This window comes from Monodon monoceros, unplaced genomic scaffold (genome assembly GCF_005190385.1).
Source record: "Monodon monoceros isolate NGI ecotype Baffin Bay Population unplaced genomic scaffold, NGI_Narwhal_1 Super_Scaffold_14, whole genome shotgun sequence".
In the NCBI taxonomy this organism is placed as follows: domain Eukaryota; kingdom Metazoa; phylum Chordata; class Mammalia; order Artiodactyla; family Monodontidae; genus Monodon; species Monodon monoceros.
This window is the reverse complement of record NW_021703770.1, coordinates 33,310,434-33,337,899: the sequence shown is the minus strand read 5'-3', so window position 1 is coordinate 33,337,899 and position 27,466 is coordinate 33,310,434. Positions and strand designations below refer to the sequence as shown.

General features: G+C 38.2%; 1 protein-coding gene across 5 annotated transcripts in view; it reads right to left on the bottom strand.

The window, feature by feature from the left end:
* ANKRD46 (ankyrin repeat domain 46) overlaps positions 1–26,887 on the bottom strand; it is a 61,085-nt gene extending 34,198 nt beyond the window's left edge. For 4 of the 5 annotated variants that reach the window (XR_003793549.1, XR_003793550.1, XM_029222852.1 and 1 more), the window contains exons 1-2: positions 26,822–26,887; positions 2,082–2,182 (exon numbers count right to left, since the gene is read on the bottom strand). The gene's annotated coding sequence lies outside the window, so the exon portion shown is untranslated. Of the gene's footprint in view, positions 1–2,081; positions 2,183–26,675 lie in introns of all 5 variants that reach the window. The other variant, XM_029222851.1, reaches the window with a different exon arrangement.
* Positions 26,888–27,466: the final 579 nt, after the last annotated feature.

Sequence of the window (27,466 nt, the reverse complement as noted above, 5' to 3'; positions counted from 1 at the left end):
ACAGCATGTTCCTTAAACTTCATAAAACTACCTATACACGCACATACACACACACAAACGCTACTACTGGTAGAGATTCTTATTTAAAACAAAGTAATTCTCTTCCATATATTTGCTTTTTATTGTATTTGAGATATTCTATATGGTAAAACAGAATTATCAGCTCAAAAGTTAACTAAATCAGCATGAAAAAAACAATAACTTAATTCACACTCAATAAGGACCTGCTAAATGTTGTGTTTAGAGCACAAACTTCAAATTTTTCATAGAAAGAGAAAAGCTAAGGAAGGCAACAAACTAAATTTAAAAACTGGAAGTATCATGAAATTAAGGATTCTGTCCTTTTTACAGTATTGATCCTATTCTGCTTTGTTCTGTGGTTATCTAAATATCTGATTTTGCCAAACTCCCACTGTCTTAAGATGGAGAGATGAGGAAAAACAGGTCTCTGTGGGGATGCAGAGGCAGGACAAAGGCAGCAATCCCAGCTGTGTCCATGCTAATACTTCACCCATCTGAGTAGCCTCGGTTCACCAGTAGGTGTTTCCACACATCCTTCACTGATACTTCCCTGCCCTCAGCAATTTCTTGGTCTCTCAGTGCGTGCGTGCATGCGTGCGTGCGTGTGTGTGTGGGTGTGTCTCCACCCCACCTGCAATTGTCCTTTCCTTGGTTCATTTAAGAAAAAGTTAAAGCCTGACAAAAGAAACTTTACTAAGAAGTTAAAGAGAAAACAAACCAAAACAAGAAAACACAAAGGCAGAGACCGATGTGTTTGTTAAGATGGCTCCCTTACTCTAAGGTTTAAAAAAGCTTAGTCACACATGAGCTTGGCTTATAATTTATCAGGCAAAGTCTTCCTGGAACACAGATGGAACTGGATGCTAGATCAATCTATTGTGCCTAACCTCCCGGGGATTTAGGAAAGCCTGGCTCTGGAGTTCGGTGAGATTCTTGGCCCCCACTCCTTTTAGCCTGGTTTCCAGCAGAGCCACTGTCCCTCTATTCCTGGGCCACCTTAAGCTCTGCTGCTGCCATGCGTGCAAGGGGGAAACATTAACACAGACTGAGAGCCTGTTCCAAGCCAGGTACTGCATTAAGGGGTCTTAATGAATTTTATTTAATCTTCCTAACAAGTCCATAGTAAGATTTATTATATCTGAATTTTATTTAGTAAGGAGTCATTGAAGGATTTCAAGTCAAGGAAATGGCATGGTCTTAGTATATTAGTCTTTCAGAAAGATGACTTTCTGGCAATACAGAGAGGTTAGTTTGGAGAGGGTCAAGATTGGAGACAGGGAGATCAATCAGTGTCATTGTAGAGATCCAGGCAAGAAATGATGATAGCCTGATCTAAGGCAGTGGCAGAGAGAAGGGGGCATACTGGAGAGCGATACACTAGATAGCATGAACACAACTCAATGACCTGTTGGATATAAAGGGTGAGAAGGAGCTGTTAAGGATAATGCTAAATAATGGGAAAATATGTTTATGATTAAGAGTTACAGGGATCAAGATAAGATAAACCTCAGATTATGACACTATATAATGCTTTTTAAAGAAATTAACCCAATGGGAAGACGTTTCTCAAAAAAACAGTCAAGAATTCTCTTTCAAGGGTAATCTCCCTATTTTCCCCTACAGTAGTCATTGGATTGGACCATAAAAAAGACAGAGGTATCACAAGCTTTTAAAAAATTAAAATACCACATATCAAGTGCTTTTCAAGAGGTACCATGTTTCGGTTAAATTCTCTAAGAATAGATAATGAAAAACAATCTACTTGGTATTTTTGGTTCAAACAGTTAAGAATTCTTGTGGTTTGCAGACTGGGATTCTTTCGAATATCAGCTCAGTAAAAAGGACAAGTCTTTCTTGTCTATTTTTTAAGTGAGAATAAGCATGGTTTATTTTGTGATTTCTTTGTGCCCTTGAGAAACTACTAACCTCCAAATTTAATAAGCCCAATGATAGACAACATTTTTCATCTTGACTATAGAACTGAATCTGCCCAAAAGCAAGGCCACAGTTCACTGAAGCTTTCACATGTTGTGAGGGAGTCCACAGTAGAAAATACTCACGTAAGCCTTAAGATTAGATCTTTCTCTTCGTGGTCCCACGGCAGTTTCTCTGAATTCTTAAGAAGGTTCAACAGACTATCCAGAAATGTGCCAGCAAGGATCTATAATAAATAGAAGATTCAGTTATAACAAAGATGTGGTGTGAAAAAGGACTTGCTATCTACTAAACATAGACAAGGTACAGGGACCTGTAGATATTTTCCAGAAAATCTATGGGTAAGGCATCAACTTATGAGGCTACTAAAGTCAATGACGAGTAATAAAGTGGTGAAAAAGAGGAAAGAAGGGCTTAATAAGGAGAAGCTCTGTTGCCCACTAACAAGAAAGCACGGTCAGAAAAATGAAAGAAAGAGAGTCAGATTATGTTACCATCAATAGAGGAGAAACTGCACTCTGAAAATTCACTCTAACTTACCAGAATTTGGAATGCATATTTTTCCCATTATAAATGGTGGCTACATCTCAGGTTAGCCCACTAAAGCAATTTTAGAAATAAAATGCTATTTGCAGTGGGGGAATAAATTAAAAACAACCAACACTTGTGTTTAAACCAAACAGGTACATTTAGGAAAAAAAAATGTCTAATCTGTCTTGAATACTGGTACTTCAATCTCCTCCTGAGATTGTCCAACTACCTTTTCTTTTCAGTGTGAAAGAAAACTGGCTCAAATCTATCTGCAGTCTTTTCCACATGCCTGACCCCACCCCTCCTGTATCTCGGTGCAGCCCCACACTCACACTTTCACTGGGACCCCCCTCAGGTTTCCCCTTAGGGCACTGACAGACATTTGAAGAGTCCCCCATCAGTCCCACTGCACTCTTCTCTTGAAGGAACGTGGAAGCGAGGGGGTCACGGAAAGGCAGCATGGACCACAAAAAATCAATAGTAATTTGTTAGGCAAACATTTACTGTGTGCCCAAAATGTTCCAGATAATATGCTAAGTGGTAAATTTGGGATATAAAGTCTAAATCCCAAATTTATAGTTCCAGCTGAAATTCATGACTTTTACTAGTCATTTACGCTGTCATCAAGTCCCTTTAAATAAACTTATAGGGAATAATCAACGGCATTTTATAAAGCTCCATTTACCATACGTAAGTCAGGTTGTATTGTAAGGGCTATCAGTGTGAGGTTGGAAGTGAAGACAAACTACATGTGAGGACCAGTCCCACAACAGTTCAGCAAATATCATGATGACATGATAATACGCAAAACATCCAACCCTCTTCAACTGTTCCCTATATTTCTGCAAGTCTGTAATACCAGTTTAGACAGATTTCATCATCACTGAGCCACTTAATTGATTTCCCTGAACAAACAGTCTGCGTTCACCCAAAGCCTACTATTTTCCTTTTATGTCCTACCCACTAGAGCTGAGCCTTCATGACTAAAGTCTAATATATTAATTTAAGATGTGACTTTTTCAATGTTAAAATGGTACAGGGGTTATTCTGAAGATAGTAGGATTTATATTATGAAAAGGACAAGTGTAGCTGTTTATTTGGAGATAGAATTATCGATTATATAGTTATGTGCCCCCAAAGTAATCCTAATGTTTCCTTAAATCCATAAGAAAGACCATTTTCTGCCAGTTTCTTTTGATATGACAAGGTCACATAAGAAAATAAACGATCAAATTACAAATTTATGTGATTTCAAACTTAATGCTATATAAATGCATTAGACCTAATTACTAGAAACCTGCCAAGAAAATGCTGAAGACCCTAAATAAACCACTAGAAAGCTACTGATAGATTCCCCAAGAAATAATAGAAATGAATAAAAATCGGGACACGTTAACTATTGTCCAAAGGGTGAAGAGGACTAAAGATTTTTTAAATTAAACCTTTTATTTTGAGATAATTGTACATTCAAATTCAGTTGTAAGAAACAATACAGAGAGATCCTGTGTACCTTTCACCCAGTTTCCCCTGATGGTAACATAGAGTAAAACAACAGTAGTACCATATCACAACCAGGATATTGACACTGATACTGTCAGGATACAGAATATTTCCAGCCCCACCAGGATCTTTGCCCTCTTACAGCCACACCTACTCCCCTCCTGCCCCTACCTCTCCTTATCCCCTGGAAACCACTACTGTCTTCCATTACTATAATTCTGTCATTTCTAGAGTGTTACATAAATAGAGCCATACAGTATGTAACCTTTGAGGATTTTTTTTTCACTCAACATAATTCTCCGGGGATTTACCTGGGCTGTTATCTGTATCAACAGTTTGTTTCTTTTCTACTGCTGAGTAGTATTCCAAGGTATGGATGTACCACAGTTTAACTGTCTACCTACTGAAGGACATCTGATTACCTCCAGTTTTGGGGCATTATGTTAAGGCTTCTAAAAACATTCAGGTACATATTTTTATATTAAGTCTTCATTTCTCTGGTATAAATGGCCAGGAGTGCAATGTCTGGGTCATAGAGAGGCCTAAAGATTTTGATGAAAAGATTGTTGAGTCTAAATGTGCTCATCTTCTCCATGAAGAAAGGAAGGAAGGAAGGAAGGAAGGAAGGAAGGAAGGAAGGAAGGAAGGAAGGAAGGAAGGAAGGAAAGAAGGAAGGAAGGAAGGAAGGAAGGAAAGAAGAAAGAAAGGTCTTCTTTGAAGTCATTTCTCTGGGTGCTAGGAGAGTAAGAGATTATTTATGGAAGAGTTTGTAGGACCTACCATTTGGAAGGGCTCAGGTAGAAGTCCTGGTATTTACCAAAGGGAATGTGTCATAAGAACCATTCCACAAGCAGAGTTAGAGGCACTAATGTGCGATATCTTTCAAGATTCACAGAAGGCTGAGCCTGTCACCTTGTGAACGGATATGGGCATACTGGAGGCTGCTTTAGAGGTGGAGAAAGCAGAAGGGAGAGAGACGTGATACAGTCTGACTGTCCTGAGAGGCGCTACTTTCAGGAGTGAACAGCACTCTAGAGAGGCAGTTTCTCTACTGTCAGATGTTCAAAGAGCTTGGTTACTCCACCCAGAATGTATCTGGAGCTGGAATGCCTGGGTCAGAATCCCAATTCAGCTACTTACTAGCTGTATGACTTAAGCACCCAAAAAATAACAGTTATTACTCTCCTGGGGCTGGGTACAGTCCTCAACTGTGCTCTAGCTTGCATAGAGCACTGATCCTATGGTAACACAGCAGTTTCTAACAACTGGGTAACCTCTAGTGGGGAGTAAAGACCTCCAGGAAAGAAAAAGAGAACTGCTTCCTCCTGGCAGAAGAAAAACCACAAGAACAGCCAATAATGGGAATAGTCAAGCCCCAGAAAGTCCTCTGGTTGTTCACCATGGCCTGGTTCTGATTCCTAAGGGACAGTGTCCAATGACTGGCTCAGAGGCTAACTCCCTGGGACTGTTAAAAGCAGGACTTTGGGGGTCAGATCTTAGAGGGCTGGCACAGCTTACTATTTAAAACTCCAACTCCATGCTCTGTGGCACTGCCCAGGAAACTTCATGAGGCTGGAGGCACTCATCCTTTGGGACAAGGCAGTCACCCAGATCTCAGTAACAAGAGCTCCTAACGCCAAACAGCACTTGTCTCAACCCACATAACAATAAGGAGGTTTTAGTGAAAGCTTGTGAGTCTCCAACTTGATAAGAAAGTTCTAGTTAATCCTCTCTTTCCTTTATATTTTATTTTATGTTAATCTTAGGTCAATCTACAGAACTTCAAGATAAGTATTAAGAACTAATGGAGAGAACGGAGCCCGCGTTTCTGCAGAGCTGGAACTCCCGGCTTGGGGTCTCTTCCCTCCGCCGTCACGGAACTGCCCCGGAGCCCAAGGGGAGGGAGGCCTCACTGAGGATGCCGGCTCCGGAGGGGCCCCGGCGGCCGAAGCCGCAACAGTCCTGGGGACCGCAGGCCAGTTGTTTCAACAAGTAACTTAAAGACAAAATGGAAAAACAAGGAGGTTTGTGCCTGAGATGATGCTGACATGAAACCATGGATGGCCACCTTGTGCCAGCCGTGTGGACGAAAGGCTCTTGGTGCTCCAGCCAGGAGTCAGTGCTGTGCCTCTGAGCTGGGAGAGCCAACTTCAGGACACTGGTCCACAAGAGGCCTCCCAGCTCCACGTAATATCAAACAGCGAAAATCTCCCAGAGATCTCCATCTCAACGCCAAAACCCAGCTTTACTCAACGACCAGCAAGCTACAGTGCTGGACACCCTATGCCAAACAACTAGCAAGACAGGAACACAGCCCTATCCATTAGCAGAGAGGCTGCCTAAAATCATAATAAGGCCACAGACACCCCAAAACACACCACCAGACGTGGACGTGCCCACCAGAAAGACAAGATCCAGACTCATCCACCAGAACACAGGCACTAGTCCCCTCCACCAGGAAGCCTACACAACCCACTGAACCAACCTTAGCCACTGGGGACAGACACCAAAAACAATGGGAACTGCGACCCTGCAGCCTGCGAAAAGGAGACCCCAAACACAGTAAGTTAAGCAAAATGAGAAGACAGAGAAACACACAGCAGATAAAGAAGCAAGGCAAAAACCCACCAGACCTAATAAATGAAGAGGAAATAGGCAGTCTATCTGAAAAAGAATTCAGAATAATGATAGTAAAGATGATCCAAAATCTTGGAAATAGAATAGACAAAGTACAAGAAACGTTTAACAAGGACCCAGAAGAACTAAAGAGCAAACAGTGATGAACAACACAATAAATGAAATTAAAAATTCTCTAGAAGGGATCAATAGCAGAATAATTGAGGCAAAAGAACAGATAAGTGACCTGGAAGATAAAATAGTGGAAATAACTACTGCAGAGCAGACTAAAGAAAAAAGAATGAAAAGAACTGAGGAGAGTCTCAGAGACCTGTGGGACAACATTAAGCACACCAACATTTGAATTATAGGGGTTCCAGAAGAAGAAGAGAAAAAGAAAGGGACTGAGAAAATATTTGAAGAGATTAGGGAAGTTGAAAACTTCCCTAACATGGGAAAGGAAATAGTTAATCAAGTTCAGGAAGCACAGAGAGTCCCATACAGGATAAATCCAAGGAGAAACACGCCAAGACACATATTAATCAAACTATCAAAAATTAAATACAAAGAAAACATATTGCAGCAAGGGAAAACCAACAAATAACACACAAGGGAATCCCCATAAGGTTAACAGCTGATCTTTCAGCAGAAACTCTGCAGGACAGGAGTGGCAGGATATATTTAAAGTGATGAAGGAGAAAAACCTACAACCAAGATTACTCTACCCAGCTAGGATCTCATTCAGATTTGATGGAGAAATTAAAACCTTTACAGACAAGCAAAAGCTGAGAGAGTTCAGCACCACCAAACCAGCTTTACAACAAATGCTAAAGGAACTTCTCTAGGCAGGAAACACAAGAGAAGGAAAAGACCTACATTAACAAACCCAAAACAATTAAGGAAATGGGAATAGGAACATACATATCGATAGGTACCTTAAATGTAAACGGATTAAATGCTCCCGCCAAAAGACACAGACTCGCTGAATGGATACAAAAACAAGACCCGTATATATGCTGTCTACAAGAGACCCACTTCAGACCTAGGGACACATATAGACTGAAAGTGAGGGGATGGAAAAAGATATTCCATGCAAATGGAAATCAAAAGAAAGCTGGAGTAGCAAATCTCATATCAGACAAAATAGACTTTAAAATAAAGACTATTACAAGAGACAAAGAAGGACACTACATAATGATCAAGGGATCGATCCAAGAAGAAGATATAACAATTGTAAATATTTATGCACCCAACATAGGAGCACCTCAATACATAAGGCAAATACTAACAGCCATATAAGGGGAAAACGACAGTAACACAATCATAGTAGGGGACTTTAACACCCCACTTTCACCCATGGACAGATCATCCAAAATGAAAATAAATAAGGAAACACAAGCTTTAAATGATACATTAAACAAGATAGACTTAATTGATATTTATAGGACATTCCATCCAAAAACAACAGAACACACATTCTTCTCAAGTGCTCATGGAACATTCTCCAGGATAGATCACATATTGGGTCACAAATCAAGCCTTGGTAAATTTAAGGAAATTGAAATTGCATCAAGTATCTTTTCCGACCACAATGCTATGAGACTAGATATCAATTACAGGAAAAGATCTGTAAAAAATACAAACACATGGAGGCTAAACAATACACTACTTAATAACCAAGAGATCACTGAAGAAATCAAAGAGGAAATCAAAAAATACCTAGAAACAAATGACAATGGAGACACGACGACTCAACACCTATGGGATGCAGCAAAAGCAGTTCTAAGAGGGAAGTTTATAGCAATACAATCCTACCTTAAGAAACAGGAAACATCTCCTATAAACAACCTAACCTTGCACCTAAAGCAATCAGAGAAAGAACAAAAAAAACCCAAAGTTAGCAGAAGGAAAGAAATCATAAAGATCAGATCAGAAATAAATGAAAAAGAAATGAAGGAAACGATAGCAAAGATCAATAAAACTAAAAGCTGGTTCTTCGAGAAAATAAACAAAATTGATAAACCATTAGCCAGACTCATCAAGAAAAAAAGGGAGAAGACTAAAATCAATAGAATTAGAAATGAAAAAGGAGAGATAACAACTGACACTGCAGAAATACAAAAGATCATGAGAGATTACTACAAGCAACTCTATGCCAATAAAATGGACAACATGGAAGAAGTGGACAAATTCTTAGAAATGCACAAGGTGCCAAGACTGAATCAGGAAAAAACGGAAAATATGAACAGAACAATCACAAGCACTGAAATTGAAACTGTGATTAAAAATCTTCCAACAAACAAAAGCCCAGGACCAGATGGCTTCACAGGCGAATTCTATCAAATGTTTAGAGAAGAGCTAACAGCTATCCTTCTCAAACCCTTCCAAAATATAGCAGAGGGAGGAACACTCCCAAACTCATTCTACGAGGCCACCATCACCCTGATACCAAAACCAGACAAGGATGTCACAAAGAAAGGAAACTACAGGCCAATATAACTGATGAACATAGATGCAAAAATCCTGAACAAAATACTAGCAAACAGAATCCAAGAGCACATTCAAAGGATCATACACCATGATCAAGTGGGGTTTATTCCAGGAATGCAAGGATTCTTCAATATACGCAAATCAATCAATGTGATACACCATATTAACAGATTGAAGGAGAAAAACCATATGGTCATCTCAATAGATGCAGAGAAAGCTTTCGACAAAATTCAACACCCATTTATGATAAAAACCCTGCAGAAAACAGGCATAGAGGGAACTTTCCTCAACATAATAAAGGCCATATATGACAAACCCACAGCCAACACCATCCTCAATGGTGAAAAACTGAAAGAATTTCCACTAAGGTCAGGAAAAAGACAAGGTTGCCCACTCCCACCACTCTTATTCAACGTAATTTTGGAAGTTTTAGCCACAGCAATCAGAGAAGAAAAGGAAATAAAGGGAATCCAAATCGGAAAAGAAGAAGTAAAGCTGTCACTGTTTGCAGATGACATGATACTATACATAGAGAATCCTAAAGATGCTACCAGAAAACTACTAGAACTAATCAATGAATTTGGTAGAGTTGCAGGAAACAAAATTAATGCACAGAAATCTCTTGCATTCTTATACACTAACGATGAAAAATCTGAAAGTGAAATGAAGAAAACACTCCCATTTACCATTGCAACAAAAAGAATAAAATATCTACGAATAAACCTACCTAAGGAGACAAAAGACCTATATGAAGAAAATTATAAGACACTGATGTAAGAAATTACAGATGATACAAATAGATGGAGAGATATACCATGTTCTTGGATTGGAAGAATCAACATTGTGAAAATGACTCTACTACCCAAAGCAATCTACAGATTCAATGCAATTCCTATCAAACTATCACTGGCATTTTTCACAGAACTAGAAGTAAAAATTTCACAATTTGTATGGAAACACAAAAGACCCCAAATAGCCAAAGCTATCTTGAGAACGAAACACGGAGCTGGAGGAATCAGGCTACCTGAGTTCAGACTCTACTACAAAGCTACAGTAATCAAGACAGTATGGTACTGGCACAAAAACAGAGAGATAGATCAATGGGGCAGGATAGAAAGCCCAGAGATAAACCCACACACATATGGTCACCTTATCTTTGATAAAGGAGGCAGGAATGTACAGTGGAGAAAGGACAGCCTCTTCAATAAATTGTGCTGGGAAAACTGGACAGGTACATGTCAAAGTATGAGATTAGATCACTCCCTAACAGCATACACAAAAATAAGCTCAAAATGGATTAAAGACCTAAATGTAAGGCCAGACACTATCAAACTCTTAAGAGGAAAACATAGGCAGAACACTCTATGACATAAATCACAGCAAGATCCTTTTTGACCCACCTCCTAGAGAAATGGAAAGAAAAACAAAAATAAACAAATGGGACCTAATGAAACTTCAAAGCTTTTGCACAGCAAAGGAAACCATAAACAAGACCAAAAGACAACCCTCAGAATGGGAGAACATATTTGCAAATGAAGCAACTGACAAAGGATTAATCTCCAAAATTTACAAGCAGCTCAATATCAAAAAAACGAACAACCCAATCCAAAAATGGGCAGAAGACCTAAATAGACATTTCTCCAAAGAAGATATACAGATTGCCAACAAACACATGAAAGAATGCCTAACATCATTAATCATTAGAGAAATGCAAATCAAAACTACAATGAGATATCATCTCATACCGGTCAGAATGGCCATCATCAAAAAATCTAGAAACCATAAATGCTGGAGAGGGTGTGGAGAAAAGGGAACACTCTTGCACTGTTGGTGGGAATGTAAATTGATACAGCCACTATGGAGAACAGTATGGAGGTTCCTTAAAAAACTACAAATAGAACTACCATAGGACCCAGCAATCCCACTACTGGGCATATACACTGAGAAAACCATAATTCAAAAAGAGTCATGTACCAAAATGTTCATTGCAGCTGTATTTACAATAGCCAGGACATGGAAGCAACCTAAGTGTCCATCAACAGATGAATGGATAAAGAAGATGTGGCACATATATACAATGGAATATTACTCAGCCATAAAAAGAAACGAAACTGAGTTATTTGTAGTGAGGTGGATGGACCTAGAATCTGTCATACAGAGTGACGTAAGTCAGAAAGAGAAAAAGAAATACCATATGCTAACACATATATATGGAATTTAAGAAAAAAAAAAAGGTCATGAAGAAACTAGGGGCAAGACAGGAATAAAGACACAGATCTACTAGAGAATGGACTTGAGGATATGGGGAGGGGGAAGTGTAAGCTGTGACAAAGCGAGAGAGTGGCATGGACATATATACACTACCAAAAGTAAAATGGATAGCTAGTGGGAAGCAGCCGCATAGCACAGGGACATCAGCTAGGTGCTTTGTGATCACCTAGAGGGGTGGGATAGGGAGGGTGGGAGGGAGGGAGATGCAAGAGGGAAGAGATATGGGAACATATGTATATGTATAACTGATTCACTTTGTTATAAAGCAGAAACTAACACACCATTGTAAAGCAATTATACTCCAATAAAGATGTTAAAAAAAATGGAAAAAAAAAGAACTAATGGAGAAAACGTGTTCTATTTTAACATATACTTATTATAACATAACTTTAAATTGGTCTTCCATACCAAATATCACCAACCATACAGAATGTATTGATTTATTTTTCATTTTGAAAGGTCACTGGGAAAGGCAAGACTAAGTGCTACAAATGGTTCAAATGGACTGACAGCCTTATGCCTATATAGCAACTTTGGTCAGAGATCAAAGCACCAGACACTTCAACAAAATTCAAGGGAAAAATGGCACACCTGAAGAGATGTGCTATCAGATCTCAATGCCTGCATTTTCTAATGTCAAAGTACTAAATCTGAGAATGACATACAGTAAATGGAACCCCCAAATCTGGATTCACTATACCTCACTTAGTTATTCTTACCCTTTTAAAAGGATACAGTTGTTTTTAAAATATAAAATAACCTCAAAGAACCATAAAACAAGAACATCCAATGAATTCATTAAATCCTAACTGCTTGCACTTTAGAATTACTGTTCTTAAAACCTAAGCACTGCACAGATTCCACAGATATTAAGAAAGGGTAAAAAAAAAAAAGCTCAACCTAAAAGAAATTTAGCTGTGAGCAAGTAAACATTTTAACAATAATTTAAACCCCTTCCCAAAATATCGATAATATATTTCTTCAGTCTGTTTATCTTCAGCAGCTATACTTCTCTAATAGAGTGGTCTTAACAATTTGCAAGGCTCAGAAAAGTGGCCTTAATATGCCCTTAATGTGTCTAAGGCCATATTACTGTACGTGGCAGAGTGGACTTCAAATTTAGTCTATAATATTTGCAATATGCCATGCAGCTTCTATACAGTTATGAAGATAACCAGGAGATAACAGTTCATACAAAGCTTTGTTACTTGTTCAGAACCGTTTTCTAAAATTCCTGACAGTCTTCCTCTAGAAGATAAAAAATGGGTCTGACCTGTCTGTGCACCCTGGCAGATTACACAGTGCCTGACATGTTATTTCTTGAAATCTAGACGTGAGAGAATCCAATAATTCTTTGCTGAATGTACACTCAATTAAGTTCATTGTAACAGGATTTTAAAGTAACATTTTTTTTTATGACTAGTTCTACAGTTCATTGTAAAATTCTTAAAATAAATATGAACAAAGAGAAGAAAATAAGTTACTCATAATCCTACCAACTAGAAATAACTATCATTAATATTTTGGTGCTATGGTCTCACAGCTTTTTTCTCTATATATTTTTAAAATTCATAATATACAAACTAATGTTAAACTTTTTAAATTATACTGTGAACATGCTTCCATGTTACCAGTCTTCTATTACAATTTTTAATGGTCATGTTATATTGTATGCATGTACCATAATTTTCTTACTGAATTCCTTAGCACACTAAAAAAGAATTTTCCCTTTACTTTTCTAATTATTACACAAATTCAAATTCACTGACATTTTAAGCCAATCAAAATGTAGATTGTCTAAGAGAATTTTAAAATAATATTTTTGATCAAAATTTGACTATCACAATGGGTTTTCAGGCAATGTATTTAAAAGATGTGACACAGATGGATCTGACTATAATGTAAGGCTGGGGAACCAATTTCATTTTTTTATTGGCAAATGGTTTCACTGTGATAGCAATCTTGATGCAACGCTCGTTTTGCTCACTATAAAACTTCCAAGATCCTGGTTTACAGTTCATCTGAACCAAAGTTGGATTTAGGATCCTTATTTATCTGCTTTTTTGAAGATTGTCTTGGGTCTGAGATTCACAAAATTTCTTACGGGTAGGATTCCAAATTTCAACCTTTGAGGTATCTACCAAAACAAAGGCAAAAAATATGTAAATATTTGAGTTCTTAAAAAAAGGAAAAGGGTAGCCCCCCTTCTGAAAGCATGGTAGTAAGTAAACAAAAGAAGAATTGAGAATACTATCCTTTCAGGCTATCGCAGTACCATGAAGAACATTTAAAGGAGGAAGTTTATAAGTAGAACCTTCTGAATTTTACTTCCAAGGTTCAAAAATAATTAACAGAAGTTCAAAGAGTAATTTTTAGATAAATCTGGACCCACCACAGAAACATTTTTACTTTATATTTAAATCTGTGGAGAACACACGTTTTATGGTATTTCCAAGTCGAATCTGGTAAAACTTTTAATCTTGTGATTTCTTCAATGCCAAGCTATCAATTACTTCATAATTAAAAATGTTTTAATGCACTAGAGGGGAGGTTAATTTCAAATGTGTGAATTACAGATGCTACTTTAAGAAAGGCCAGTTCATTGTGTTTAAGTTCATATAATAATTAAAAGTAGCTAATCGGGTATTACTTAGGTGGTGCTCTTAGGGAACAAAGAATTTATTTATGTTTATAAATATTTATTGTTATGTTTATTATTTATAATTAAAAAGGAAAAATGATTTATTTGGATGTTTGCTATTGTTCTGCAAACAACTGCTTAGCAACATGTTTAACATTTATTAAGTTATTATTACTCCAGGTACTGTTTAAGGGTTTTTCCTGTAATAACTAATTTAGTCCTCATGAAAAAAACCTATATGGTAAGTACTATCATTATCCTCATTTTATGGGTGAAAAAACTAAGTCCCTAAGTTTGTTTTTGTAAGATTCTTTTTACATAATGAATTAGTTTAGCAAATCTTTTCATCAAAGGTTATATAAAGGGAAACATCAGACTAGCCCACACACTCCGAATTAACTCAGAATTATTTCATTAAAAGTAAACTTTTTAAACTGCGGAAAAACAGATAAAAACATATCTGGAGATGTTTTTTACTTTACAGGAAGCATCAGCCTACCACATATATTCTGATTAATTCTTTGCAATCATTTCACACAAAGTAAACTTTTTTAAGTGTGAGAAAAATAAAAATATTTGGAAATATTTTCCACTTTACAGGGAGTGACTACATTCCTGGACTTGTTATTCTCAACTATTTCTTACTTGTTGGGATAGTGAGAAAACACTTGCCTAAGTTTTTATTTCTCCATCAGGAAATCAAAACACACCAAACAAGAGTTTCTGATATATATTTCTTGCATTATTTAAATATAGTTACAATTCAAATTTCAGAAAGATATTGGTTTAAAATAAATAAAAATTAACTTTTCACAAAGAGAACATTGTTTATCTTGGCTATTTTATTTTATTTTATTTTATTTTTTTTGCGGTACGCGGGCCTCTCACTGTTGTGGCCTCTCCCGTTGCGGAGCGCAGGCTCCGGACGCGCAATGCTCAGCAGCCATGGCTTACAGGCCCAGGCCCAGCCGCTCCGCGGCATGTGGGATCTTCCCGGACCGGGCCACGAACCCGTGTCCCCTGCATCGACAGGTGGACTCTCAACCACTACGCCACTAGGGAAGCCCTGGATATTTTATTTTACTCTAATGCCTTTCGGTATTTTCCAAAATTTTTACTGTTTACCGTGTTTAAAATTCTTAGCAAGGAACCTCCTCCCATAGAAGTTTCCAATTTATAATCTGTAATTATATAATAAAGACATTAAATAAGCACTGAGAGGTCAATGTGAAGTCTTTCATGGACATGTATTACTTCTGTAATAAAGTTATCTGATTTTTTAAAAAATCAGTTTTTTCCTAGACACAGCTGTATTTTATTTACATGAACTAATGGTGCCACCTTGTGGCCTACCTGGGCTTCAAGAGCAATGTGAGCATCTAGTACAAGCAAGAGGAGTGAGGGCCTTTGAAGTTTCCCTTTGTCCCATTTCACAGTCACTTATTATAATTCTCACTAATTTTGAAACTGTTCAGAATTGGGATGAAGTTCAATTTTCCTTAAAAAAGAAAAGTTTACCTAATATTATGTTGTATGCCAATCATATCTCAATGAAGAAAGAAAAGAAAAGAGAAGAGAATATTTCCTGGCGGTCCGCTGGTTAGGACTCAGCGCTTTCAGTGCCTTGGCCCAGGTTCAATCCCTGGCTGGGGAACTAAGATCCCGCAAGCCGTGCAACACGGCCAAAAAAAAAAAAAAAAAAAAGACCAGTTTACCAAGCAAATAAATAGCATAAATATGATTCCAGGCCTTTAAAAAAATCTAAACCTCATTAAACCCACCTTATCAGACTTCATTTATACAGAATTGTTAAAGTGCTACAAAAATGACTTTCTTATTCATTTCTTTGGTGTTATTTTAAAATATAGGAGTTACAACTTTTGTAAATTATTCCTTATTTCCTAAGTAGTTCACAAATTGTAACCAGACTTCACCTCAAATAATTTGAAAGCACAAGAGCTCTTAGGAGAATCTTAAGTATTTCTATGAAATTTTTACAGCTGAAGGGCCATCCAGGATCATCTAACCTAGATCATCGAACCCAATCTCCCTGTTTTACAAATAAGGATACTGAGAACCAAAGAGGCTGTAACTTTACATGCCAACCCTCACCTCTAAGGTTCTAGCCCTATTCATCATCTATGGTAGAAATATAAGGTACATCATCTTCAACATAATAGGCTTTCACAGTTCTCCTATAATCTGTTCCCATTCATGCTCTGAATTATGTGCTAAAGGGAAGCTAGCATGTATTACATCCTTAATATAAAACACCCGTTCTAGTGACACAGGACCCTCCCTAAGCTATACAACCCAACAGAGGACCTAGTGGACTTCGAGGTGTGGTCTGACTGCTGGTAAGGCTATGCAAATCACTCTCGTCTAGAGCTCCATGATGTTTACACTTATGGCCTAGGTAGACCCTTAAAAATCAGGAACTCCTTACACATCATCATTAGACCCACATCCTACTCCACTCATTCCAACCTCTAGGGACCCTGGTAAATAATAAGAATGCGCAATGAAAAAGTGACTAAAGACAGGCCTAAGGGGCTCACGTAGCCAAACCTTCAAAAATGGCATGTTTATTTGTATAGATACCATATGGGGTAGTAACTTCCTCTTTCTCCCCACTGGAAATAAGAATTAAGGATGAGACCTTTGGTAGGAAGTGAGTACAGAGTTCTAATAAGAAAGTTGAGGAGTGTCTGAGGCTTTAAAGGGAGCCTTTGGTTCTTTTCCTGCTGTCTCTCATTTGGACCGTGGGTAACCTATTTCGGGAGGCATCTTTTGATACCCTGAAAAAAGAAAGTAGTGAGTTATATGCTTAGAAATGGCTCTAGGTTCAAGAAAGAGAAATAGGGATTTTTTTTTTCCCACTAGGTTTTTTCTGCTTTTTTAGCCCAGCTTATGAGGATAAAAATAAGTATAGGATTACAAGCAGAAGCTGTATTTTTTGGCTGGAGTTTTCCTCATGCTGCCACTTAGGAACCTAAGATGTGGGGCAAGAAGTGGGAAATGCCAGTATTGTAAAGTAGAACTGAATCAGCAGTCCTGGTAGCTTCTTCAGTAGAACAGCAATTCTGAATAGAGGGACAATGCATCACAGCAATCCTCTTCCTGACTGAGACCTGGCTCCCACACACTGGATCTGTGAGGTGGCTCAGTTTACTTAGGTCTGGTGCAATCAGGTTCTAGGGTATCTTTCAGAAACAGGAATAGGGGCTGGCAAATCCCTGTATCAGTTTCCCATGGAACTATTTTTATAGACTGCCCAAAGACCTACCAGGCCATTGTGACCAATATGGGAAAGAGTGGTCAGTGATTAAGGTCTCAAGTTTTAATAGATACATGGCTCTTCCAGATGCACTGAAATGTTTTCTCAGCAGAGTTATTTTCTTAACATTGTCAATTAAAATTGTTTGTTAGGTTTAGCAAATACAAACCTCATTTTCCTTCTGGTCCTTATTTTCAGTCTCTTAAAACGATTTAGTATTTTGTCATTTGGTCTGTGACAAATACTAAAGAGACTGGGAATAATATGGTAAATGTCTTCATTTCAAAATTTTTTTTCTTTATGAACTGTAGATAGTGTCATGATGTACTATAAAACTGTTAGGAAGAGTCTTTTTTTTAAAGTTTGAACAATTGCTACTTTGAACATTTGTCCTTGTACTCAAGAGAACCGCATTGTCAAACAAAGATAATTATGATAGGAAAATTATTCTTTAAAATACTATGAAAAGATAATTACTTCATGGTCTTCAAACAATAGATGGGAGGATAAATTTCTTATATTTAGATAAATGAAACAAATTACATTCTCAGAATTCACAACCTTTGGGAAAATGATCTAGGAAATGAAATGTTTAGCATTTTAAACTACAGAAAAGCATAAGAACAGATACAAAAACAAACTAAAGGCAAACTTTTGAGTTCAAAGTAACTATTAAATTTACTGATATCCTAGCATATCCCCCCCACCCCCCCCAGTAATACAAATACAAATGAACCTAAAATTTTTTACAGTATATACTGCCTTTTCATACCACTTGCCTTCTATCTTCTCTGGCCCAAATTTTAGTTTTTAATTATATTTTATTGGATGGTTTCCTGTGTGTAACTTATCACTTAAAAAAGATTAACCCAAGAGTTCCTCAAATTTCTCAATGTCAAATACCTTTATCTCCACTTCACTTCAGTCTCCCTTCCTTGGACTTTGTCCTCTGGAACTTGGTTCCACCACCTAGATCCTAACCCTGAACTCTCTCTTAGGACAACTATTTCTGGATTATCTTTTACCCTTTCTACTCTATCACACCTTATAAAATGTCTCCCATTTACATCTCTCAACCTCTTCTTTAGCCCCCTTTTGGCTACCTCGAGCAGGAAGAAATCTGTCTGTACAACTGTCCATCTCTTCAGCCAGCTTCTGGTTCCTTCTAAGGCTCACTCACTTGTAAGGATCACTCCCATTTCCACCAGGGAAGAAGGTGCCTTCCCCATCCAGAGGACCATGACATATAGAAGCAAAGACAATGTGTGTAAGTGTAAGGTCAGAGGGGAAGGCCTAAGGGGACTGACAACTGGATAAAAGACTAAAAAATAACTTCCAGAAAAAATGAAGAATTCTATCAAATTTCAGGGTCAGGGTTCTGCCAACCTAAAGGTACCACTTCCCTCTCAATCTAGGTAAGACTGAAGCTAGAAACCTAACCAGTTAGGTGATCATAAGCTATAAACAGTAAAGGCAGACCTAAAGACTTGAATCAAGAGATTTTTGCTCTGTGAATTTATCAAGAACTATTCTTTATGATAGGCACTGAGGACTACATATTAATCAAAAGATTTACATCTTAGGTCCTAACTGCCATTTTCTAGGGTACGATCTTAAGCAGTCAGTCTCTAAGAGCCTTGGTTTCCTCATCTGTAAAATTGGGATAATAATATCTGCCCTATCTACAAAAGGACTTTGAAAACTATAATGCAATATATAAATATAAAATGCTAGATTTTTTGCTTAGTTTCCTAGTGAAAGTTCCCCTTAAAGAAATTCAGCCTGAATTAAGGGTAAAAGTATTTCCCCATCTTGGCAACAACAGGTAAAAAGATTTCTGCCCTGCAGGAGCTCAGAGGCAATTCTTAAGAATCTGGTGCTCTGAAAGGGCAGAGTGAGCAGAGAAATCGAAAGAGATAGTAACAGTACTGTACACTGGAATGTGAGTACACAGGGCAGTTCTATACACAGACCCATCTGGATATCTTGCTTCCACTTCCGCATCACATCTAACACCCAACACTCCACACCGCTCCCCCCCCAACAGAAACACTTCCAAGTTTCTGTCAGTGGTACAGAGTTTTTGTTGGTGTGTGTGTGTGTGTGTGTGTGTGTGTGTGTGTGTGTATGCAGATATGATGTTGAGGTGAAGGCAAGATATCCAGATGGGACTCTAGTAAACCACGCTTCTAATCACCATCCTTGATGCCTTCTTTTCTCCTGACATTGAATCAGACACAAAGTCCTGTCAACTCTTCTTTCGTTGTCTCTCAAATTTTTTCCTTTCCATTTATACTATTTAAACTCTTACTTTGCGTTCTGACAAACAACCTTATATGAGAAGTTTTCCAATGCTTTCCCAATTGGTCTCTCAGTCTCGTTCTCTCCCCTATCACCCCATCCCAGTCAATCTACATTAGGTTGCCATGTTCATTTTCTCATTTCATTCTTCGTGAACATCACTTCCAAGCTAAAAAAAACTTTTTAGTGGTTCCCATGGTCCAAGTATGACCTTTTATCTAGCCTACTCCAATAAACTCCTAACCATTCTCCACTTATACCTTCACCCCTCTACAATTCATTTTCCACATGTAAAGAAAATCTTTCAAAAACACAAATGACTTCATGTCATTCCTCTGCTTTAAATAAGTCAATGGCAACCCAACACATTTAACATTTAAAACCCTTACCATGGCCTACAAAAGCCCTGAATGATTTCGCTCCTGCCTACCTCCCCAATTTTAGCTTTCACCATCCCCCCTTCTTGCTCTCTATACTCTAGCCCTGCCTGCCTCCTTCATGCTCCCTGACGCTCTTTTCTACCTTAGGGCCTTTGCACTTACTCTCCCCTCTACTGGAATGTACTTCCTCTGGATAGATCTTCACTTAACTGGCTCATTCTCAGCACTCAGGTCTCAGCTCAAATGTACTTATCCCCACAACTTACTTCTCATATCACCCCGTTTACTTTATTCCTGTTCTTACCACAATCTATAATTTTACTATTTGCTTATTTGGTTAATCATTTCCTGTATATCTCCATTTGAAAATAAGTTCTTTGAGGGCAGGAGCTTGCCTGTCTTGATAACATGATCCACAGTGTCTAGCAGTGCCTACTGCAAACTAAGTGCTCATTTCATACTTTTATGGTTAAATGAATGTATGGTACAAATGTAATGTAAAGTATGCATTCAAACATACGTTCAGTGGAGTCTGGAAATTAGCATACGTAAGGTCTAAATGGTGACAACAGGAATGAAGACACCCACTGAAGGTGGCCACAGACTATAACTACACTAAAAAGATAAACAACAAGGTCCTACTGTATAGCACAGGGAACTGTATAGCACAGGGAACTATATTCAGTATACTATAATGGAATTCAGTATACTATAATGGAATTCAGTATACTATATACTATATATTCAGTATACTATATACTATATAGTATAGTATATATACTATATATATATATATACTATATATATACTATATATATATATAGTATATATATACTATATATATACTATATATTCAGTATACTATAATGGAAAATCATAATGGAAAAGAATATGAAAAAGAATGTATATATATGTGTATAATCACTCTGAATCACTCTGCTGTACACCAGAAACTAACACATTGTAATCAACTATACTTCAATAAAATAAAATTTCTTAAAAAGTTACATGAAACACCAAAACAAAAAAAGAGAGAGATAGTGACTCTTCATCAACATGGTGAGACTGACCTTTGTTAATCTTCTAGGTGAAAATAATAAAATGTTGTTTTACTTTGTCTACTACTGATTTCAAATAAAGCTGAAAAACTTTCAAAAAGAAACCTCACACACACAAAAAAAGGGAAACCATGTTCATATGACTACTTCTTGAAAGTCTTTTGATGTCTAAGAAGTAGGAATTACTTAGAAATAATAAACCAATATTTGTTACCTCCTTCCGTAGCAGGCACATGTTAGCTAGAAATGAAATATTAACGCAAAATGAAAGCATGGATATTTCAATACTTATTTTATATAATATGGAAACATTAGCATTAATACTGGTTATTTTATTTTTTAAAATTCAGAATTCATGTTTTAACAAGTAAAATTAAATGTTCAATACACCTCAAAAACATTAATAACATTTCAGAGCATCAAATAAAAATATAAACTGATAAAAATATAAGTGGGCATACACTATCATCCTAATACAATTCAGCAGAAAAATAAAGTGAAATATTATCTAAAAATAAACCACATGAAGTAATAAAAATGGCAAGAATCCCAAAAAATTGAAAACGAAAAATGAATTTGATTTTTTTCTGACAGCATAATTTTACAAATGCATTACTAGCACTGCAAATGAGTTGTGAGCATATTTTTGTGCAAATTTTTCCAGCTGCTGAAAAATCTCTCTATATTAACTGGAGGCAACATAACAGTAATATAATTCCACATCTTCTGACTCCATCTTCAAATCGTTTGATCTCTTCTTTGAGGTCCCTCTCTTCTTTTAATTACTTCTTTATTTTTGCAGAAACTGCAATCTTATTATTATTGCTAATGAGCTTTTAGCTGTGTCAGAGAAAACATTTCCAATATGCCATCTCTTAATTTCATCAGGGATATCTCAATCAATTTCAGTACTCTCAATTTTAAATTTTGCTTATTTGGAGAGTTTCTGAATTAGTTAGGATTATTTTTACAACAGAAGATTTGATGTGACAATTTTCTTTCTCCTCTCGAGATAACGGAAATACAGAAGAGAAGTTTTTTTAAAACACATGTAGCACCATTCAGTTTGAAATCAGAAAATATAATTCCCTGGCTATGTCCCAAGGCATATATACATAAGGTTTTAAAAAATATCCCCAAACCCCACAAAGATATATCTTCAAAAATACTTTAAAATAGCACTAAATATGAGAACACCAGACTGCTGAGAGCCAGTGTTGCAGTTACTAATGCTAGGTACCATACATTTAAATTTTAAATAAGCCTCATGTAGTCGTAGCTATGTACTGGACAATGTAGCTCTAACATATAACAAATTTTGTTTATGTGTATCTCTATTCTGTTCCCACAGTCTATGGGACATATATGTGTCAATACCACACTGTCTTAATTACTCTGGCTTTATAATAGTTTTTGGTGTCTTGTATGGCAGGTCTCCGAAATTTAGTCTTCATCGTAACAATTATTTGCCATTCCCTATTCCACCTGAATGTAGGATTACTAACAAATGTTATTTTGACATACATGCTAATAATTTTTCTTATTCTCAAAGTCTAAAATTATCCAGAAATTTTATTCTGAGTCCACTATAACCACTACAGAACATTCCATTTCATGATTGTTGTCTAGAGTTTAATTTTACCTTTAAAAAAAAAAACCCAATTTTTAAAAGAATGGTTAACTAAATTATCAACATTTTATTAATCAGACCACTCTTTTTAAAAAAATCCCATGCCTGTAGATTCACTCTTCTGACTGAAGTTCATCCTTCAGTCCTTTAATGAGGATCCGTGAGTAGTAAACTCTTTCAGTCTTTGGAAATTTTAAAGTGACTTTGAGTTTATTTTTGAATGATAGTTCATGTGATTACAAGATTGTAGCTGACGCTTACTTTCCCTCAGCACTTTGAGGCTATCACTCCACTGCTTCCTGGCATCCATTATTGCTAGGAGACATCCGCTTTAGTTTAATTGTTGCATAAGAAAAGACTTTTTTCTTTTTCTTTATTTGGTTTAACAACATTGTGAAAATGACTCTACTACCCAAAGCAATCTACAGATTCAATGCAATCCCTATCAAACTATCACTGGCATTTTTCACAGAGCAAGAACAAAAAATTTCACAATTTGTATGAAAACACAAAAGACCCCGAATAGCCAAAGCAATCTTGAGAACAAAACACGGAGCTAGAAGAATCAGGCTCCCTGACTTCAGACTATATTAGAAAGCTACAGTAATCAAGACAGTATGGTACTGGCACAAAAACAGAAATATAGATCAATGGAACAGAATAGAAAGCCCAGAGATAAACCCATGCACATATGGTCACCTTATCTTTGATAAAGGAGGCAAGAATATACAGTGGAGAAAGGACAGCCTCTTCAATAAGTGGTGCTGGGAAAACTGGCCAGGTGCAAGTATGAGATTAGAACACTCCCTAACACCATACACAAATAAACTCAAAATGGATTAAAGACCTAAATGTAAGGCCAGACTCTATCAAACTCTTAGAGGAAAACATAGGCAGAACACTCTATGACATAACTCACAGCAAGATCCTTTTTGACCCACCTCCTAGAGAAATGGAAAGAAAAACAAAAATAAACAAATGGGACCTAATGAAACTTCAAAGCTTTTGCATAGCAAAGGAAACCATAAACAAGACCAAAAGACAACCCTCAGAGTGGGAGAAAATATTTGCAAATGAAGCAACTGACAAAGGATTTATCTCCAAAATTTACAAGCAGCTCATGCAGCTCAATAACAAAAAAACAAAGAACCCAATCCAAAAATGGGCAGAAGACCTAAATAGACATTTCTCCCAAGAAGATATACAGATTGCCAACAAACACATGAAAGAATGCTCAACATCATTAATCATTAGAGAAATGCAAATCAAAACTACAATGAGATATCATCTCACACTGGTCAGAATGGCCATGATCAAAAAATCTAGAAACAATAAATGCTGGAGAGGGTGTGGAGAAAAGGGAACACTCTTGCACTGCTGGTGGGAATGTGAATTGGTACAGCCACTATGGAGAACAGTATGGAGGTTCCTTAAAAAACTACAAATAGAATTACCATATGACCCAGCAATCCCACTACTGGGCATATACACTGAGAAAACCATAATTCAAAAAGAGTCATGTACCAAAATGTTCACTGCAGCTCTATTTACAAAAGCCAGGAGGTGGAAGCAACCTAAGTGTCCATCATCGGATGAATGGATAAAGAAGTTGTGGCACATGTATACAATGGAATATTACTCAGCCATAAAAAGAAATGAAACTGAGTTATTTGTAGTGAGGTGGATGGACCTAGAGTCTGTCACACAGAGTGAAGGAAGTCAGAATGAGAAAGACAAATACTGTATGCTAATACATATATACGGAATCTAAGAAAAAAAAAATGTCATGAAGAACCTAGGGGTAAGACGGGAATAAAGACACAGACCTACTAGAGAATGGACTTGAGGATATGGGGAGGGGGAAGGGTAAGCTGGGACGAAGTGAGAGAGTGGCATGGACATATATACACTACCAAATGTAAAATAGATAGCTAGTGGGAAGCAGCCGCATAGCACAGGGAGATCAGCTAGGTGGTTTGTGACCACCTAGAGGGGTGAGATAGGGAGGGTGGGAGGGAGGGAGGGAGACGCAAGAGGGAAGAGATATGGGAACGTATGTATATGTATAACTGATTCACTTTGTTACAAAGCAGAAACTAACGCACTATTGTAAAGCAATTATACTCCAATAAAGATGTTAAAAACAAACAAAAAAAAACCTGCTTCTGCTCCTTCTCTGGTGCTCCCTATCCCTCTTCACTGCTTTATTTTTTTTCTAAGCAACTGTTACCATCTGACTGGATATACTTTAATTTTTATAAAGTATTTTATTTACTGTCTCCATCCCCACCTTCCTCCAGTGGAATGTTACCTCCCGGAGGACAAGAATGCTGTTTTCTTTTGTTCCTCTTGCATCCCCACTGCTTAGAACAGTGCTTGGCCCTGGGAGGCACTCAGTGTACAGTTGCTACAGGAATGCTGAATATTCAGACTCTTAAATCCTGACAAGGCTAAGTGTTTAGGACACTACAGTATCTAACTTCTTTCCACAAAAGGAAATACCATTTCCCTTCTGACATTGACAGAAACTGGAAATCTTTCTCTTCCATATAGTAACACAATCTGCTCTAAATAACAGGCCCCAAACCTCTTAATTCCTTTTTACTTCAGTCTTTCCTACATCCTCTAAAATATTAACTTTCTGTCATCGAAAAATCTTTCATTTCCCTTCAACACTACTGTACATAATATTGCAAAGGCAAAGTGAACTCACTACAAATGGTATCAAAATGCAAATAATGAAGAAAAGTAATGAAGCTCATTAACAACCAAATAAATCCAACTCTACTTCAAATCAAAGTGCATCACAGTGGTGAGGGCCCTAGTTCATGCTTAATTTTATTATCACTATTCTCCTTAATGAGTAAACATTTTTCTCATTAAACTCTTTTTTTTTTTTTTTTTGCGGTACGCGGGCCTCTCACTGTTGTGGCCTCTCCCGTTGCAGAGCACGGGCTCCGGACACACAGGCTCAGCGGCCACGGCTCACGGGCCCAGCTGCTCCGTGGCATGTGGCATCTTCCCGGATCGGGGCACAAACCCGTGTCCCCTGCATCGGCAGGTGGACTCTCAACCACTGCGCCACCAGGGAAGCCCTAAACTCCTTTTAAACTAAAAATAAGTTGGTACAGGACTCTTGCATTTAGCCATGAAAATTAAACCTGAGAGAAATCAGTTCAAGCTGATTCAAGTCAAATTAATAAGCAAATAAAAGTCTTAGGGAACATGTTTGGATAGGTAACAAGTAGAAGCACTGGAGTAAGGGAGATGAATGAGGTTCAAATCCCATCTTACCCTTTACTAGCTGTCTGACCTCGGACAAGTAAATTCAGACTCTATTCCTCAGTTTCCTTACCTGTAAAATGGAAATGGTACTTCCTACGGTTGCTACAAAGATTAAATAAAGGTACTAGGTTTTAAAGCACCCAGCACAATGACATATAGTAAGCACTGAAGAGAGCTATTACTATAATTTCTACATCACTGATAATACAGCTCTTTAAGCTAGGAGCTCCTTGGTACCACCGTCATTTTTTAAAGAGTGAGAAAGGTTACTATTCAATGGTATATTTTTTTACCTCGTTATGTTCTGTAGCCAATTCTGAACACTGTGGACCGTTCTTAAGAATAAACGTGTTTTTCTCGAGGCAGAGCACTGTACTGGAAGACAATCTGCTTCCAGCATTGCATGTGAATAAGAGGCAATGCTGTCTTTTAACCCGGACACCCGGGGTCGTGTGCCATCGGGACAGTCCACTCACCTCTCAGCAGCTTCTGTTTACGCCTAGGCTACGGGCGCCTAGTAAACGGCCACGTACTAGCTGTGCCAACGCAAGACACAGCGCACCTTCTCGGGCCCGACGCCTAGAAGCCGGCCGCGGGCTTCGGCTCGGACCTCCGACCTTGCGAAGCCCCGCGAGCACGCCCGCCCCAACCCCGCCCGCCGCGGCCGACCGCGCAGCCTTTACCCACAAAACCCCCAGAACCCTTGCAAGCCCTCCCAGCTCTCGCGAGCGGCACAGACCCGCCAGGAAGCCACTCGTCGCACCACCACGGGTCTGGTTCCCTGCAGCCAGGGCCCGGGCCGATGCTTTCCAGTGCTTCGGGGCTGGCGGGAGAGGTGTCAGTGGCTTCCGTCCGGAGGCCGCTCGCGGGCCGAGGCCCAGGTACCTTCGAGTCGGTCGAGCAGCGGTAACACCGGCAGCACCTTCGCGGCGGCGGGCGGAGGGGAAGGGCTGACCACTGAGACGAGTCGGGGCCCCAGCTGGCCAGAGCGGCCTCACTGCGCCGCGGCTCGTGCGCCCCCTGGAGGCGGGCAGCCCGCACGGCAGCTCTGCCGGCTCTGAATCAGAAACTCAGTGATTCCGCGGTGAACTAGGCAAAGTACCAAAACTGCGACGGGGGAGAAGAGAAAGACAACTGCAAGAGGTTTCATCGATTTGCGTCCAGGATCATTTTGCATTTTTCACGTCTTTTTCTAAAGAAACATCCCACATTGAAGCTAAATGCAGGCTTCAAAGGCAAGGACAGTTTTACCAAGAGCTGTAGGCATCAATTAATAGTTGCTGGCCTAATTTAGGTAAGTCTTCTCTATAATCCAAATTGATGTATTAGTAATAGCAACTACCGACTGGCTGCTCTAATTCTAAAATATGACCCTGAGCTTTTTTCTAAAAGGGTTTGAATACTTACATCCCACTTTTTAGAATTCCCAGACGAAATGCAACATGCGTCCAGCCCGAACTAAAAAGGTGGCAGGTCGTGGGAAGTTCATTTACTGGAAACTTTTTTTTTTTTCGGCTTAACCAACAACTC